General features: G+C 44.7%; 1 protein-coding gene across 12 annotated transcripts in view; it reads right to left on the bottom strand.

The window, feature by feature from the left end:
* epb41l2 (erythrocyte membrane protein band 4.1 like 2) overlaps positions 1-18,056 on the bottom strand; it is a 98,489-nt gene that overhangs the window by 48,315 nt on the left and 32,118 nt on the right. For 8 of the 12 annotated variants that reach the window (XM_029676886.2, XM_029676880.2, XM_065026391.1 and 5 more), the window contains one exon: positions 3,162-3,337. The exons of 3 other annotated variants lie outside the window; for them this stretch is intronic. The gene's annotated coding sequence lies outside the window, so the exon portion shown is untranslated. Of the gene's footprint in view, positions 1-882; positions 973-3,161; positions 3,338-18,056 lie in introns of those variants that run through there. One more of the 12 variants, XM_029676882.2, reaches the window with a different exon arrangement.

Below are 18,056 nucleotides of genomic sequence, written 5' to 3'. Positions count from 1 at the left end.
ATTGATCATGTACCTGGCATTCCATGGTTCACTTCAGTTAAACTATTCTTGTAGCAATCATTATGAGAGCGCACGCACACACACACACGGAACAATATTCTGGGTTACATGCAGGGGCGATTTATAAATAGAAAAATGGTCCCTCACGCATGACTAGCCAACGAGTTACGAAGGAGAGGAGCCATTTTATGGTCTTTTTTTGGTTCCACACATTTTACAAGGGGTCATGTGACAAGTTGACAGGGGAATTAAGGGAGGCAGCAGCTGAGAAGACTCAGGGAAGAGTTGAAAATGTAACCAAGAAAAAGATTATTCTATCCAGAACTAACAGGGATGAGCGACACTTTAGTAGCAAAATGTAACAGAATGAACAGGCTAGGAGAACACATTTTGGCCTTCTTCAATTCAGATTAGGTTTAATCAGGTTAAGGACAAGAAGACGAATACAATTGCAACGAATACAATTACATTGAGGCCGATAAGAAAACTGTGCCGCCGACACGCATCGACAACAGTGAGCATTCAGACCCTGATAACAAGGAACAGATGGTTTACCGTCAGACTTTATTCAATTTAAGAAAATAATCAACCTAACTCCACGAATGGCATTGTAACAGACATCACTTCCTCACTGATGTGCGGGGCTACATTCAGGACACACAAAAACACAAATAAAGACAAGATGTGTAGGTCTAAGCTACACATCAAATGGTTCAAATTAGGCCAATAAATCACACAATCCATTGCAAAGAAATTGTCTACATCTAGGCCTAATCTAATCAAAAGAAAATAGTATTTTTAACACAACATCAATTCCCTGATAATCCTAACCTGAATGTAGTGCAGGGTCAGGCTGGTAAATGAAATCACAACAGAGATTACCTGAAATAGAATACCATGTTGAATACCACAGCCTACAGGTTCAAAACTCAGAGCATATTTCTACCAATTTGCCACAGGGGAGTGACTTGCTCAGCCATTCAGTGGAACCAGGATCTGGCCACCCCAGCAGACTGCAGGCTAAATCCCAAATCTGCAAACGCTTGCACATCATGGGAGTAAGTGAAACAACACAGCCTGTCAAAACCAATCTGGGTCCTTGTCAGCAAAAAAACAAAATGGCCTCTCCATAGAGACATATGACTGACGTGCTCTCTCGTCACCTCATGCCGTCAGATGGTATTTTCTTTAAGAGGCTAATGTCACAGACATAATCCAGCAGACAGAACAGACTGGAAGTCAGAGCCTCAACACACACACACACACTGGTTCTGGAGGTGGGTGGTGGTTAGCCTAAGTGTTAACGCGTCTCGATCTACGGCTATATAATAATCAGTTATGCCAGGAGAACTGTGGGTGTGACAGTCTGGGGTATTTTAAGCATGTCGGTGTGAGTTTTGTTTGCTGTACACCTCCAGCCCAAGTGTAGGCTCTGTGGAGCGTGTTGAGTGATAAGGGATTTAGCTTATCCCCAGTCAAATCAAACACTTCACCTCCCTACACCGCAACACAGCCTATTGTTTCATTACACTAATTAGACACGTTTGGACAATTAAAAGTACTGACTGCAGTGACAAAGTCTGGAATCAAAACCATTAAGACATTTCTAAGAGACACACAATATGCAAATTATCATTTTTTTCAATGTTCTCAGGTAGTCCCAAGAACTGACATGAAGCAACACTGGCAGTCTGTGATAAAGATCATTTCTCTGCTCATTCCCAACTGGCTGCAGTGTCCGCTTTTTCCTCCTGCAGCAAGCAGGTCTGTAAGCAAGCAGTTATGTTTCAGCCTCTCCTTCCATCTCGCCCAGGGCAACAACTCCCCAGACAGGAGATTCAAGGCCTCTTTCCCCCCCACCTCTCTCTCCCCTCGCTCTCATTCCCACACTGCTAAACAACAATAGGGCTTGCATGCTCTCACATACCCACTCTGGGTCTGGGAAATCTCCATCTAGCCTTGTACTCAAAATGGAAATGCAGATCATGAGTGGACCGAAAATGTGCCCCCCCTCCATCTAGCTTGCTGTAAGCGCCCCCCCCCCCCATATGTCCTTTCTATATGAATTAAATGTTTATGGCATGCCTTATGTAACTTGGCTAAACCATCTGGTACCTCTCAAACTGGTTTCCTCCTGCATGCAGAAGAGTCTCCTAGTAGCAAACACCAAGTCTAAACCCATTGAAATTGTTATCAGTTATCAGCTTATTTCTCGATCAACCTCTTTAAAAAACGTTTTTTTTGGTGCAACAGAGCTTTAGAGTAGTAATTGTACTTGATAGAGTCTCTTCTTAAATGGGGAAACCGGAGAGACAGAGAGAGAAAAAATAAAGCACGTCGCTAAGAGCGCTCCTGTACTGTGGCGCTGGTCTGGGGATTGTTTTGCTTAGGTTCTGCTCCCCACCGAGGCATACCATACCGGGAATGCTGCAGCTTCAAAAGGATTTGCGACAGAAAGGCTTTCATTTCCCCCTCATCCCAGGACTCTATCTCCCCCCCCCCCCCCCCCCAATAAAAACATCCCCCAGACAGTGGCAGGAGAATCCATTAGAGAGGAGCTGACGTTCCATTTCATCTTTAGACACAGGTTAGCAAATGTGTTGTCGTACAGTGTCGCAACTCTTTATCAAGCCCTTGTATCTTCTGGCTTTGTGACATTACACACGGTCACCGGCTGCGCACACATGCATTATGAAGTCACGTCTCATAACACACCGGGTCAGACAATGTGCTTGGCAAAACAAGGATGTCACTGCAACAACAACCAGGACAACGCCCCTCACTGATTATTCCAATCAAATCACTGGTTAATTAAATGACAGCTGGACAATGACTAGGCAAAGTCAATTTGCCAGTATTTAAAAAAATATTATCACATTTATTGGTCACATACACATGTATAGCAGATGTTATTGCGGGTGTAGCGAAATGCTTGTTCATTACCATATCTACTCAATCGTATGACCCATGAGCTCCAGGAACGGCTGAACTCTGAACACTCTTTGCGTCCAGCTAAACTCAAAACAGCTGACCTCACATTCTATCAAAGTGATCGGCAGATGAACTGCATTGACTATTAGCCAGCCGTGTCAGCCTCAGTACAGTAACCCAGTGCACCGCTGCGGTGTGGCGCTGGGTGTGAGTACAGAGCAGCACCTTACCGTGATCTCTCCCCCCGCTGACGACTCAAGACTCGGTCCTTTCCTTTCACCGTCCTGTGCTGTATTCCAGCTGATCAACCTCCTCCTGCTCTATACACTGCTGTCATTACCGCACCAAACTCAGGGGGACAGGCATAGACCGAGAGAAGAATGAGGGCGAGAGAGGAAGCCAAACTCTGCTGGGAGAGAATGGGGGAGGGAGGAGGGAGAGGGTGAGCGAAGGAGGCAGACCCCACCCCGGCTGTGTATGTGCCAAGAGATGGATTGTTAATGGACACTTGTGTTCAGGGACCAAGGCTAATCAAATCCTTCGCTCACTCCATCCTTTTCCTTTTCCCTGGCCCTGCCGCCTTTCACTGGCACAGGCATGCCAGTCCTCTCCTCTCTCCTTGGGGGACACCAGCTTGGTGCTGCAGCAGCTAGCTAACCACACACACACACACACACAAACGTTCACACACAGAGCTATTGCGGGTTGGCTCCCATCTAACCTAAATGACAGGAGTTTAAAGAGCTCTGAGGAGCCTGTCCTCAAAGGAAAGTTTCACACACACACCATTCCAGACTGTAGACAAGATGTACAATTCTCAGCACCTATTCTCACAAGCATCAACATGGTGTTATAACTCATTATTCTAATGGTGTTAGCAGGCGAGCACCTAAATGACATTTTGGCCAAATCTTTATCCCAGTATTAGTGCTAATTTCACACATTGGGTGACAGATGGGAGGGCTCAAGTCATGTCGATGTACAGTGAAACAGACGGGTGAACTGCATTGGCAAAACAGTACACGTGATCGAGGGTCTTAGCAGCCATGTTGCCAACAGTAGTGCACCGTAGTAGGATACAGCAGAAAATGATGCTAGAGATGGGCATTTGAGAAACAATTTTTAGAACACAAGGCCTGCACATTTATCTATATGCCAACAGTGTACAACAATGCCTAATTTATCATAACCATTACAGATAACAAATCCTAATTGCACCATATATACAGTGGCTTCAGAGAGTATTCACACCCCTTGACTTTTTGTTGTGCTACAGCATGAATATTAAATTAATTAAAATTGAGATGTGTCACTGGCCTACACACAATACTGCATAATGTCAAAGTGGATTTATGTTTTTAGACACAAATGATTTAAAAATGAAAAGCTGAAATGTCTTGAGTCAATACATATTGAACCCCATTGTTAAATAGATGGGACACAATTATTCCAAAACTGCAGCGCTCGTTGTTGGAACACATATGTCCCTACTTCAGTCAACCAGTCCATTTTGAATTTGCCATTTTTTAAAAACTGTCATCATTTGGCAAAGAATGTAGCTTGTGTATCCCATCAGTTAGATCCGTTTTTTAATAGGAGTTTATTTCTGTAGGCCTAACGGGAGCGCTACTCGGCACGTGTGTCAGCGTACTCAGCACGTGTGTGTAGAGCTGGTGGTCGGGACGCAATTGACTGAGTGAGAGGGAGGGAAAAGGGAATTTAGGGAGAAGCGTGATGCTTGGTTTCTTTATTGTTGTGCCCCGCAAATGCACATGTAGACATGGAATACCAGAGTGAAAGCAAATTAACATTGTCTTCCAAGACAAAATTCTGCTCTCTGGTAAAATATTTTTTGGACGGCCGTACTACTCATGCTCATCCCCCAAATGATGCAGAGGCATTTTTAGGGAGGCGCACTCTGAAGTAGAGTTGGTGTCCCCAAAGTGTTCACTATGAAGGGATGCGTGCCCCAAGAGAGCGAGATCAAAACTGCTTGTCGTGCTTAATGGGGGAGGAGGCAGGATGGATAACAGGGTCTATGGGCACAGACTCATCAGTGGGAGGGTCACAGCAGGATTAAACTAAGAGGAATGTCCAGACGCCCCAAAGGATGAAAAGACCACAGACAAAAGGAGCTAATTGCCCGGGTCTCATGGCACAAAATGTCAATTTTCTCTTTCCTCTAAAGCCCTTTATTGAAGTCAAATGACAATGAGTTCTGCTGTTAGATGGATACGGGGGAGAGAGAAAAGCCACAAGTGTTGGAATGAAGCTTACATTTTTTAACCACTATGTACAGCAGTGCCCAGAGCACAAGCCTATCTTACTTCCATCAAACACGACGCAAGGCATAACACACATGCTTTTAAACTGAACAAAAATATTAAAACCGCAACATTTCAAAGATTCTACTACTGAGTTACAGAAAATCTGTCAATTGAAAGCAATTCTAATCTATGGACTTCACATGACTGGGAAATACAGACATCGGTCGGTCACAGATTGTAGGGGCGTGGATCAGAAAACCAGTCAGTATCTGGTGTGACCACCATTTGCCTCACGCAGCGAGACACAACTCCGTCGCATAGAATTGTCCCATTCCTCTTCAATGGCTTTACGGAGTTGCTGAATATTGTCGGGAACTGGCACGTTGTCGTACACGTCGATCCAGAGCATCCCAAACATGCTCAACTGGTGACATGTCTGGTGAGTGTGCAGGCCATGGAAGAACTGGGACATTTTCAGCTTCCAGGAATTAAACTAAGAGGACTATCCAGATGCCCCAAAGGATGAAAAGACCTTGCGACAGTGGGCCATGCATTATCATAAGGTAACGGCGGCGGATGAATGGCACTGCAATGGGCCTCAGGATCTCATCCTGGTATCTCTGTGCATTGAAATTAGCATTGATAAAATGCAATTGTGTTCGTTGTCCATAGCTTATGCCTGCCCATACCATAACCCCACCAACACTATGGGGCACTTGTTCACAACGTTGACATTCGGAAAACTGCCATACACTGTCTGCCCGGTATTTCCTAAAAAAATGTTGGAGGCGGCTTATGGTGGAGAAATTACCATCAAATTATTTGGCAACAGCTCTGGTGGACATTCCTGTGGTCAGCATGACAATTGCACGCTCCCTCAAAACTTGAGACATCTGTGGCATTGTGTTGTGTGACAAAAAGTGCACCTGTGTAATGATCATGCTGTTTAATCAGCTTCTTGATATGCCACACCTGTCAGGTGAATAGATTATATTCGCAAAGGAGAAATGCTCACTAACTAGGATGTAAACAAATTTGTGCACATTTAAGAGAAATATGCTTCTTGTACGTCTGGAACACTTCTGCAATCTTTTATTTCAGCTCATGTAAAGAGTTGGGCCCCCGTTTCATTTTGCTTTTATATTTTGTTCTGTGTATATTATCATTCACTCCACGAGTGAAAATAACCGTGGTTTGTCAGTGATGTAGGACGTGATTACATTTGAGACAGGGTATTCCTGCTCTCTGAAAACTCCTAGTCCTAGCACCGTCAGGTAGGATAACAAAACAGACCCTGTAGTGGGATTCAATAACATTTGAATAAAGCAAACCTGCCAGAGACAACAGACCAATGTATGAGTTTCAGTCTGTGTCTCGCGCACAAGGCACTGACTTACACACACACAAAGCACAGTCCCAATGTTGGGATGCCTTACTTAAGTAAGAGTGTGGGAGCTAAAGGCTCCACTCAAGTGGGCTAAATTGGTTTTCCTGAGGAACACGTCTAAACCAAACTTTGTGCACCATCTGGGATTTAGCGGAGTTGCTATAGCAACAGGAAGTTCCCAGTTGTGCATGCAACTCACACTGTTAACTCGGCAGCAACAAAGAGGGTCACAAGCAGTAATGGTCTCAATGGCAAGAGAAAAGCCTGTTTGAATCGGTTTCCTCTAGAGTTCAGACTAACTCCATAGCATGGGGAGACTAAGTGTGCAGTGCCTCAGACTCAGTGGTGTGGAACAAATCGCTTTAATTAAAGTGTTTTTGAAATTAAATGAGAATCATGTTATGAGATGCTGGAACATTTTTACTTGGACATTTAGGAAGATCTAATTTGTTGGTCAATGCCAGTTAAACTCAAAATCCTCAACAATTTAGTTCATCAAGACCTAGTAGCTTTACCCCATGTCATTAAAACCCACTTGTATTTGTGTACTGAGCCACCTAGCCCTAACACAACCTCAATTCCCCTTGTTTGCATAGTAAACTCCTTTGTGGTCTATGAATTCCTCCCATAGTCGCCATCCATCCCTGCGGCAGCAACTGTGAGACCAACGTTGTCTCCTCTACAATGACCTGCAGCCTGTGTGAGCACAACAATACAGGGATCAATCACTGTCAGCTGCTGGGCTACTGTGTCCCACTGTTAGTCCAACAGCCCAGCCATAATGGCATCCCTTACATTAGACATTTTTATTTGTGTCATTTAGCAGACACTCGTATCCAGAGCGACCTACAGCGACCTAAGTGCCTTGCTCAAGGGCGCAGTGATTCGAACCAGCGACCTTTCAGTAACTGGCCCATCGCACTTAACCTCTAGGCTACCTTTCGCCCTACAACAGCCCTTCTGGGTGGCTCTCATTTACAGGGCCCAGTTGACCTCTGAAGGACTTCGTAGTAAGGTATGTGTGGTGGCTGAAGGGAATAACCATCGAATAACCATACTAGTGTGCCACATACCTAAACTGCATACTATTTAGCATGTACTGTTTAGTAAAAAGGATGCAGTATCCCACGGTCGCAACGCAGTAGTGGCTCATGATTGGCTGAGTAGGATTCAACATATATGCATTGCATTATTTCAACAGACATGCATCGCATTAACCAGCCTGATAAAAGCTCATTTCCAATTAGATACATTTCTCTAAACTGAAAAGAACAAGAATGGAGTTATGGGCCAACTCAAGCTGGTTATAGGAATACTATCACGTTCGACCTATGCCTTAGTAGACCATATAGCCCATCTCTCCTATTTAAAAAGGGCCTGAAGGCAAACAGATCATTTGGTTCCATTTCATATGTATTTGTGAAAAGAAAGTGCTGTAACATACAGTACCAGTCAAAAGTTTGGACACACCTACTCATTCAAGGGTTTTTCTTGATTCATACTATTTTATACACTGTAGAAAACTATGAAATAACACATGGAATTATGTAGTAACCAAAAACAAAGTGTTAAACCAAATATATATTACATTTGAGATTCTTCAAAGTAGCCACCCTTTCCTTGACGACAGCTTTGCACACTCTCGGCATTCTCTCAACCACCTTCAAGAGGTAGTCACCTGGAATGCATTTCAATTAACAGGTGTGCATTGTTAAAAGTTCATTTGTGGAATTTCTTTCCTTCTTATTGCCTTTGAGCCAATCAGTTGTGTTGTGACAAGGTAGGGGTGGTATACAGGCAAGAAGAGCTCAAATAAGCAAAGAGAAACGACAGTCCATCATTACTTTAAGACATGAAGGTCAGTCAATATGGAAAATGTCAATAACTTTGAAAGTTTCAAGTGCAGTCGCAAAAACAATCAAGCTCTATGATGAAACTGGCTCTCACGAGGACCGCCACAGGAAAGGAAGACCCAGGCTTACCTCTGCTGCAGAGGATAAGTTCATTAGAATAACTGCACTTCAGCTTGCAGTCCAAATAAATGCTTCACAGAGTTCAAGTAACAGACACATCTCAATGTCAACTGTTCAGAGACGGTGTGAATCACGCCTTCATGGTTGAATTGCTAGAAACCACTACTGAAGGACACCAATAAGAGGGAGAGACTTGCTTGGGCCAAGAAACATGAGCAAAGTACATTAGACAGGTGGAAATCTGTCCTTTGGTCTGATCAGTCCAAATTGTAGATTTTTGGTTCCAAACTCTGTGTCTTTGTGAGACGCAGAGTAGCTGAACGGATTATCTCTGCATGTGTGCTTCCCACCGTGAAACATGGAGGTGGTGTGATGGTGATTTATTTAGAATTCAAGGCACACTTAACCAGCATGGCTACCACAGAATTCTGCAGCGATACGCCATCCTATCTGGTTTGCGCTTAGTGGGACTATCATTTGTTTTTCAACAGGACAAAGACCCAAAACACACCTCCAGCCCGTGTAAGGGCTATTTGACCAAGAAGGAGAGTGATGTAGTGTAGCATCAGATGACTTGGCCTCCACAAGCACCCGACCTCAACCCAATTGAGATGGTTTGGGATTAATTGGAATGCAGAGCGAATGAAAAGCAGCCGAAGTGCTCAGCATACGTGGGAACTCCTTAACCTGTTGCTTCTACCCTCTACTTTTTTGAACATTCTGTTAAAAATCGCGCAACATTTCAGCGCCCTGCTACTCATGCCAGGAATATAGTATATGCATTTGCTTAGTCTGTGTGGATAGAAAACACTCAGACGTTTATAAAACTGGTTAAATCACTGCTGTGGCTTTACCAGAACGGCATTTACATCGAAAAGCACAGGAAAAACTGATCACTGAAAATGGGAAAATATATCCATGCGCTACTTGAACCCATTGATAAAGGTGAACCACAATTAATTGACTGAGGTTGCAGTACCTACAGCTTCCACACGGTGTCTAGAGTCTTGTCATTTCCCTTCGAGTTTTTTCTTGGTCAAACACATGCAGGGCACCGTATTTCCTCAGGTCTAGGACCGGATATTTTCGTTGAGTTTCTAGCCGGACATTTTTCCAGACGGACAGCTAATGATCTTTACATCGCCTCCTGATGAATTTTATCGCTTATTAACGTTTACTAATACCTAAAGTTGCATTACAAACGTATTTCGAAATGTTTTGTGAAAGTTTATCGTCGACTTTTTGAATTTAAAAAAATGACGTTACGTTTTGAAAACGCTGTTTTTTTCGTTTATCACACAGTCTACATATAACGATATCTTGGCTTTATATGGACTGATTTAATCGAAATAAAGACCCAATAGTGTTTATGGGACATCTAGGAGTGCCAACAAAGAAGATGGTGAAAGGTAATGACTGTTTTCTATTTTATTGTGCGGTTTGTGTAACGCCGAAATGCTAATTATTTTGTTTACGTCCCCTGCGTGGCTTTTGTGTTGTAGTGTATTGGTGCATGCTATCAGATAATAGCTTCTCATGCTTTCGCCGAAAAGCATTTTAAAAATCTGACTTGTTGCCTGGATTCACAACGAGTGTAGCTTTAATTCGATACCCTGCATGTGTATTTTAATTAACGTTTGAGTTTTAACTAATACTATTAGCATTTAGCGTAGCGCATTTGCATTTCCAGAGCTCTAGTTGGGACGCAAGCGTCTCAGGTAGAAGCAAGAGGTTAAAGACTGTTGTAAAAATATTCCAGGTGAAGCTGGTTGAGAGAATGCCAAGAGTGTGTAAAGCTGTCATCATTGGAGGCTATATCGCAAATATTTTGATTTGTATAACACTTTTTTGTTTACTACATGATTCCATGTGTTATTTCATAGTTTGTCTTCACTATTATTCTACAATAGTCAAAATAAAGAAAAATCCTTAAATGAGTTGGTGTCCAAAGTTTTGAAAAAAAAAGAAAAAGAAAAAAAAAGTGGACAGCATAGCAAATTCAGAACTGCAACATAATTAAGTAAAGCTCTGATCATTTGGGAATGAGATCAGAATGACTGCTAAGGCTTGATCCATACATTCAATAATTTCAATCAAAAAGGACCGATTAGCATGACATTAATAACGCAGCCACATCCAGAGTCCCCGTGGCCGAGGCATTCAGAATATGGTTAAGTATTTCGTTTAAAAGCTGACAAAAACGGCCACTTTCAGTGAGAAAACAAAAATCCACTTTGGCTAAAAATGTTGCCCGATGCTCGTGAACTTTTTAAGGAGAACAAAAACTACTTAACCTTCATTTGAACACCACTGCAGGAGCTTTGGGCATCTTCCCATGCAAGTAGCCTAGTTGTGTTGTTGGCTACTTGAACAGAACCAGGGCCTATCACTTGCAGCCCACCTCTACCAATGAAAGTGTGAAGAACCGTGCATCGAATTCTACTATATGAAGAGCCAAAATTAGTATAACATCCTGGCATTTAAACCATACTTGATTTTGGAAATGTCGCATACTACTAAACATTTCATTTTTTTTGCATTCTCAAACTGCCTACTGTTAAAGACGCAAGTATATGTATTCAGACAGGGCCAGTGTCTTTAAATGGGAGATGTAGGCCACTAGACTAACTCCTCGCATTCCCATCAGCCGCATGATCTAAACTGCATTTAGTTCATCTCCAGCCACACACAGTGGCAGCCAACCATACTTCTTTACCAACTTTGGACACAGGAGAATGAGGCAGTTAACTGCAATAATGATGTGCATCAAATGTGGCGTCCGTGTCCACAATGTTTTTCTATGATTTGCAAGGGAAAGCAGTTCTGTTGAGGGTGGGATAAATCGGTCTACCCCCAGCCTGATGGTTTAGGCTAATGTTAGTCCAATCTACACATTCCATCAGAGAGAAAAGGTCAAATAGACAGTAGTAAGTACACATAGGATAGAGCTTATACCATGACATGATCACACAACGAGCCAAAGGGGTAAAGCACAGAAACTCACATTTCAGACTTGATAAAGCTGATCTCAAGTCAGACTTAGACACCTGCTAAATACAATTGTACTCATTCATGCGCACACACACCACAATTTCTACTACCAGAGTCTTATTGCTAATACTGCACAATTTAATCCCCCCCTTTTTCTGATCCATGTGTAAATATTGGACTATAAAAATTGTGCCTTTCTGTACTATACTTATGCTAAACCATTATTTATATTCTACTGAGCCATTTACTATGTTAGTATTCTTCTCTTTTATGATTTCTTATTGTTGTTGCATTGTCGAGAAGGACACTTTGTTGGACAGTGTACAGCATACCACGTGTATCCTGCACATACCACTAATACAATTAAGCAATAAGGCCCGAGGAGGTGTGGTATATGGACAATATACCACAGTTAAGGGCTGTTCTTAGCACGACGCAAAGCAGAGTGCCTGGATACAGCCCTCTAGCCGTGGTATATTGGCTATATAGACCACACCTCCTAAATAAAGGTGAAATAAAAATTAAAAAAAACAAACCCCCAGTGGTGCCTTATTGCAGCTGCATCTGATACAGGAAAGGACTCCAATCCCAACATCACAATGTAGAAGACGCAGTTCCACAGTGATAGCAGGTTGACATTAACACACTTCCTGTCCTTCGATTTTCCCCTACACCCCGTGGAGCATGTGTCCCTATGGCTCAGTATCGGACTCAACTCAGACATAGATACTCCCACTGCAGGGACTCCAGCATCCCAGAGCACCAACCCCAGCCCAGAGGTCCAGCCCAAGTCCAGAAATCCAGGCCAGAGCTCAAGCACCTCAGTCAAAGGGCCTCATTTATCAAATGTTGCTACTCCCAAAATAGGCATGTGCCAGTTCAAGCAAAAGTTGTCATTTATAAAACTTGATGAGATTAAGTACATATCCTCCAGCAAACTTTAGACAATGCGTATGCTGTTTCTAGTGGTTGAACTATTGTATTGCAAGGCAAAAGTAGCCTAGTAGCCTTGTGAAAATGGGGCCAACTTTTTGAAAAGAAAACCACTCGATTTCGTCTCTACGTTATATTGGCATCGAACATGTCACCCTCCCTAGGAGGGGGTGACCTCGAACATTTATTGTTAAAACGAGAGGCTGCCTGGATCTTTAATTTAAAGACCCTTGCTCCCTTCGGTCTCAACGTAGACTTTGATCTGAAGCCATTCTTGTGATTATTGTGATTTTGCTATTGTAAATGTTTGTAGGCTTATGTAGCCAAATTGTATCTATGATCGTACGCTATCCATTTATGTTTTTGGTATGCAATTTTAATATATGAGAATTAACCAATGATATCAGGCCACCCCCGGACATGATTACAGATACCTGTGTGTGTGTGTGTGTGTGTGTGTGTGTGTGTCGTTTGACACTATATAAATGAGTCATCCCGTAGTGTTTGTCGTTATACCCTGATGACAGCTTGTCTGGCAAAACGTTGGGACGTAAATATTTTTTACATCTGAGCTCCTAGTGTGTGTGGCTCTCCTTTATTTGTATTTTTTTAGGTGTTACACTCCGCTAGCCAGCACCTCGCCTAAATAGGTGTACGTTTCTTTCGCCTCTAAAGGCCTAGTAGCCTTGTGAAAACGGGGAATATATGACACTCTTGTTCATAACAGCAAAAAACAGGCAGCTAAATATACAGGAATAAGTGTGACGACGCTCCCACTTGGTCTGCCATATTCTTTCTCTTTGATCGTTTTCCTAATTAGGATCTCGGGGGCGGAGCTGGGAGGGTCGTCAGCGACATGGGACACACCTGGGCCCGGGTGTGTCCCGGGATAAATACACCTCTTCCCCATTCAGACACACTGTTAGACTTTGGTTGTGGCCGTTTTATTTGTTTGCTTTAGCACCTTTCAACACCCCTCATTATCACATTTATGCACGCAACCACTCACACTACTGACTACACACACACCACTGTTAATTGTATTTATGTTACCTCAGTTAATAAATACCTTTTTGTTATTCCTTATCTCCACATTGTCTCCCTTTCTGTTACAGACTTCGAGCCGGTTCGTGACACAAGATGCAACCACTTGATCTTTCCATTCTAAAATAATTCTATTGTTTAGTTAATTTCCATTAGAATTGCAGAACAAATTCCTCACCTTTTCTGACAGTGATCAAATCGAATCAAATGTTATGTCACACACAGCGAATACAATAGGTGACCTTACAGTGAAACGCTTACTTAAAACATTTTGGGTTAAGGGCTTTTAAGAAGTTAAGAAAAATAAGTCAAACATTTAAAATAAAACAATTGAACAATAGCGAGGCTATATACAGGGGGTACCGGTACAGAGTCAATGTGCGGAGGCACTGGTTAGTCGAGGTAATATGTACATGTAGGTACAGTTAAAGTGACTATGTATAGATAATAAACTAGATGTTGGAACATTGCTGAGGGAACTTTCTTCCATTCAGCCACAAGAGCATTAGTGAGGTCTGGCTCGCAGTCTGCATTCGCACCTCGGCTCGCAGGTAGTATAACTTTTCATTACATTTCGTTACATTTCACTATAGCACAACGGTTTGATTTGTCTAATCTTAGCAATTTCTCCTTAGCTAGCTACATAGCCGTCTTTGTATCAAAGATAATTGCGTAATCATCGTATTTCGTCGTCCTAACGTAGTCTACACTGCTATCTGCCCAGCAGCTAGCCAGCTAGCTAACGTCCACAGTCTACCAGTTGTCTTTGCTGTCTTTGCGGTCTTCGTATCCAAGATAATTGTGTAGTTTAGAGTGTGTAGTCTTAGAGTGATTATCTTAATTTACCGAGGTTAGCTAGCCAGCTATTTGTCGTCCTTAACGTAGGAGACACTGCTAGCTAGCCAACAGCTAGCCAACGTCTGCCGAATAGAACTTCCTCACTCAACAACCCGGTCGCATTCCGCTTCGCTCCACAGATAGTATCACATTTTCATTTCATTTCATTACAGTACAACGGTTTGATTTGTTTGATCGTAGCTAGCTACATAGCTAGCTACATAGCCGTCTTTGTATCAAAGAGAATTGTGTAGTCTAGAGCGATTTTCTAGGTTAGCTAGCCAGCTATTGTCGTTCTTTTAACGCAACGTAACGTAATCAACACTGCTAGCTAGCCCCCGAATAGCAGCACTGTGGAAACTATCACACTCAACGGAACGACTTGATTAGTGTAGTGTCAACAACGCAGCCACTGCCAGCTAGCCTACAAAGTCAACAACGCAGCCACTGCCAGCTAGCCTACTTCAGCAGTACTGTATCATTTTAATCATTTTAGTCAATAAGATTCTTGCTACGTAAGCTTAACTTTCTGAACATTCGAGACGTGTAGTCCACTTGTCATTCCAATCTCCTTTGCATTAGCGTAGCCTCTTCTGTAGCCTGTCAACTATGTGTCTGTCTATCCCTGTTCTCTCCTCTCTGCACAGACCATACAAACGCTCCACACCGCGTGGCCACGGCCACCCTAATCTGGTGGTCCCAGCGCGCACGACCCACGTGGAGTTCCAGGTCTCCGGTAGCCTCTGGAACTGCCGATCTGCGGCCAACAAGGCAGAGTTCATCTCAGCCTATGCCTCCCTCCAGCCCCTCGACTTCTTGGCACTGACGGAAACATGGATCACCACAGATAACACTGCTACTCCTACTGCTCTCTCTTCGTCCGCCCACGTGCTCTCGCACACCCAGAGAGCTTCTGGTCAGCGGGGTGGTGGCACCGGGATCCTCATCTCTCCCAAGTGGTCATTCTCTCTTTCTCACCTTACCCATCTGTCTATCGCCTCCTTTGAATTCCATGCTGTCACAGTTACCAGCCCTTTCAAGCTTAACATCCTTATCATTTATCGCCCTCCAGGTTCCCTCGGAGAGTTCATCAATGAGCTTGATGCCTTGATAAGCTCCTTTCCTGAGGACGGCTCACCTCTCACAGTGCTGGGCGACTTTAACCTCCCCACGTCTACCTTTGACTAATTCCTCTCTGCCTCCTTCTTTCCACTCCTCTCCTCTTTTGACCTCACCCTCTCACCTTCCCCCCCTACTCACAAGGCAGGCAATACGCTCGACCTCATCTTTACTAGATGCTGTTCATCCACTAACCTCATTGCAACTCCCCTCCAAGTCTCCGACCACTACCTTGTATCCTTTTCCCTCTCGCTCTCATCCAACACTTCCCACACTGCCCCTACTGGATGGTATCGCGCCGTCCCAACCTTCGCTCTCTCTCCCCGCTACTCTCTCCTCTTCCATCCTATCATCTCTTCCCTCTGCTCAAACCTTCTCCAACCTATCTCCTGATTCTGCCTCCTCAACCCTCCTCTCCTCCCTTTCTGCATCCTTTGACTCTCTATGTCCCCTATCCTCCAGGACGGCTCGGTCCTCCCCTCCCGCTCCGTGGCTCGACGACTCATTGCGAGCTCACAGAACAAGGCTCTGGGCAGCCGAGCGGAAATGGAGGAAAACTCGCCTCCCTGCGGACCTGGCATCCTTTCACTCCCTCCTCTCTACATTTTCCTCTTCTGTCTCTGCTGCTAAAGCCACTTTCTTCCACTCTAAATTCCAAGCATCTGCCTCTAACCCTAGGAAGCTCTTTGCCACCTTCTCCTCCCTCCTGAATCCTCCTCCCCCCCCCCTCCCTCTCTGCAGATGACTTCGTCAACCATTTTGAAAAGAAGGTCGACGACATCCGATCCTTGTTTGCTAAGTCAAACGACACCGCTGGTTCTGCTCACACTGCCCTACCCTGTGCTCTGACCTCTTTCTCCCCTCTCTCTCCAGATGAAATCTCGCGTCTTGTGACGGCCGGCCGCCCAACAACCTGCCCGCTTGACCCTATCCCCTCCTCTCTTCTCCAGACCATTTCCGGAGACCTTCTCCCTTACCTCACCTCGCTCATCAACTCATCCCTGACCGCTGGCTACGTCCCTTCCGTCTTCAAGAGAGCGAGAGTTGCACCCCTTCTGAAAAAACCTACACTCGATCCCTCCGATGTCAACAACTACAGACCAGTATCCCTTCTTTCTTTTCTCTCCAAAACTCTTGAACGTGCCGTCCTTGGCCAGCTCTCCCGCTATCTCTCTCAGAATGACCTTCTTGATCCAAATCAGTCAGGTTTCAAGACTAGTCATTCAACTGAGACTGCTCTTCTCTGTATCACGGAGGCGCTCCGCACTGCTAAAGCTAACTCTCTCTCCTCTGCTCTCATCCTTCTAGACCTATCGGCTGCCTTCGATACTGTGAACCATCAGATCCTCCTCTCCACCCTCTCCGAGTTGGGCATCTCCGGCGCGGCCCACGCTTGGATTGCGTCCTACCTGACAGGTCGCTCCTACCAGGTGGCGTGGCGAGAATCTGTCTCCTCACCACGCGCTCTCACCACTGGCGTCCCCCAGGGCTCTGTTCTAGGCCCTCTCCTATTCTCGCTATACACCAAGTCACTTGGCTCTGTCATAACCTCACATGGTCTCTCCTATCATTGCTATGCAGACGACACACAATTAATCTTCTCCTTTCCCCCTTCTGATGACCAGGTGGCGAATCGCATCTCTGCATGTCTGGCAGACATATCAGTGTGGATGACGGATCACCACCTCAAGCTGAACCTCGGCAAGACGGAGCTGCTCTTACATTTACATTTAAGTCATTCCTCCCGGGGAAGGACTGCCCGTTCTATGATCTCGCCATCACGGTTGACAACTCCATTGTGTCCTCCTCCCAGAGCGCTAAGAACCTTGGCGTGATCCTGGACAACACCCTGTCGTTCTCAGCTAACATCAAGGCGGTGGCCCGTTCCTGTAGGTTCATGCTCTACAACATCCGCAGAGTACGACCCTGCCTCACACAGGAAGCGGCGCAGGTCCTAATCCAGGCACTTGTCATCTCCCGTCTGGATTACTGCAACTCGCTGTTGGCTGGGCTCCCTGCCTGTGCCATTAAACCCCTACAACTCATCCAGAACGCCGCAGCCCGTCTGGTGTTCAACCTTCCCAAGTTCTCTCACGTCACCCCGCTCCTCCGCTCCCTCCACTGGCTTCCAGTTGAAGCTCGCATCCGCTACAAGACCATGGTGCTTGCCTACGGAGCTGTGAGGGGAACGGCACCTCAGTACCTCCAGGCTCTGATCAGGCCCTACACCCAAACAAGGCCACTGCGTTCATCCACCTCTGGCCTGCTCGCCTCCCTACCACTGAGGAAGTTCAGTTCCCGCTCAGCCCAGTCAAAACTGTTCGCTGCTCTGGCCCCCCAATGGTGGAACAAACTCCCTCACGACGCCAGGACAGCGGAGTCAATCACCACCTTCCGGAGACACCTGAAACCCCACCTCTTTAAGGAATACCTAGGATAGGATAAAGTAATCCTTCTCACCCCCCTTAAAAGATTTAGATGCACTATTGTAAAGTGGCTGTTCCACTGGATGTCATAAGGTGAACGCACCAATTTGTAAGTCGCTCTGGATAAGAGCGTCTGCTAAATGACTTA

This window comes from Oncorhynchus nerka, linkage group LG13 (assembly GCF_034236695.1).
Source record: "Oncorhynchus nerka isolate Pitt River linkage group LG13, Oner_Uvic_2.0, whole genome shotgun sequence".
NCBI lineage: Eukaryota > Metazoa > Chordata > Actinopteri > Salmoniformes > Salmonidae > Oncorhynchus > Oncorhynchus nerka.
The sequence above is the reverse complement of the archived record's forward strand: the minus strand, read 5'-3'. Positions and strand labels throughout refer to the sequence as shown.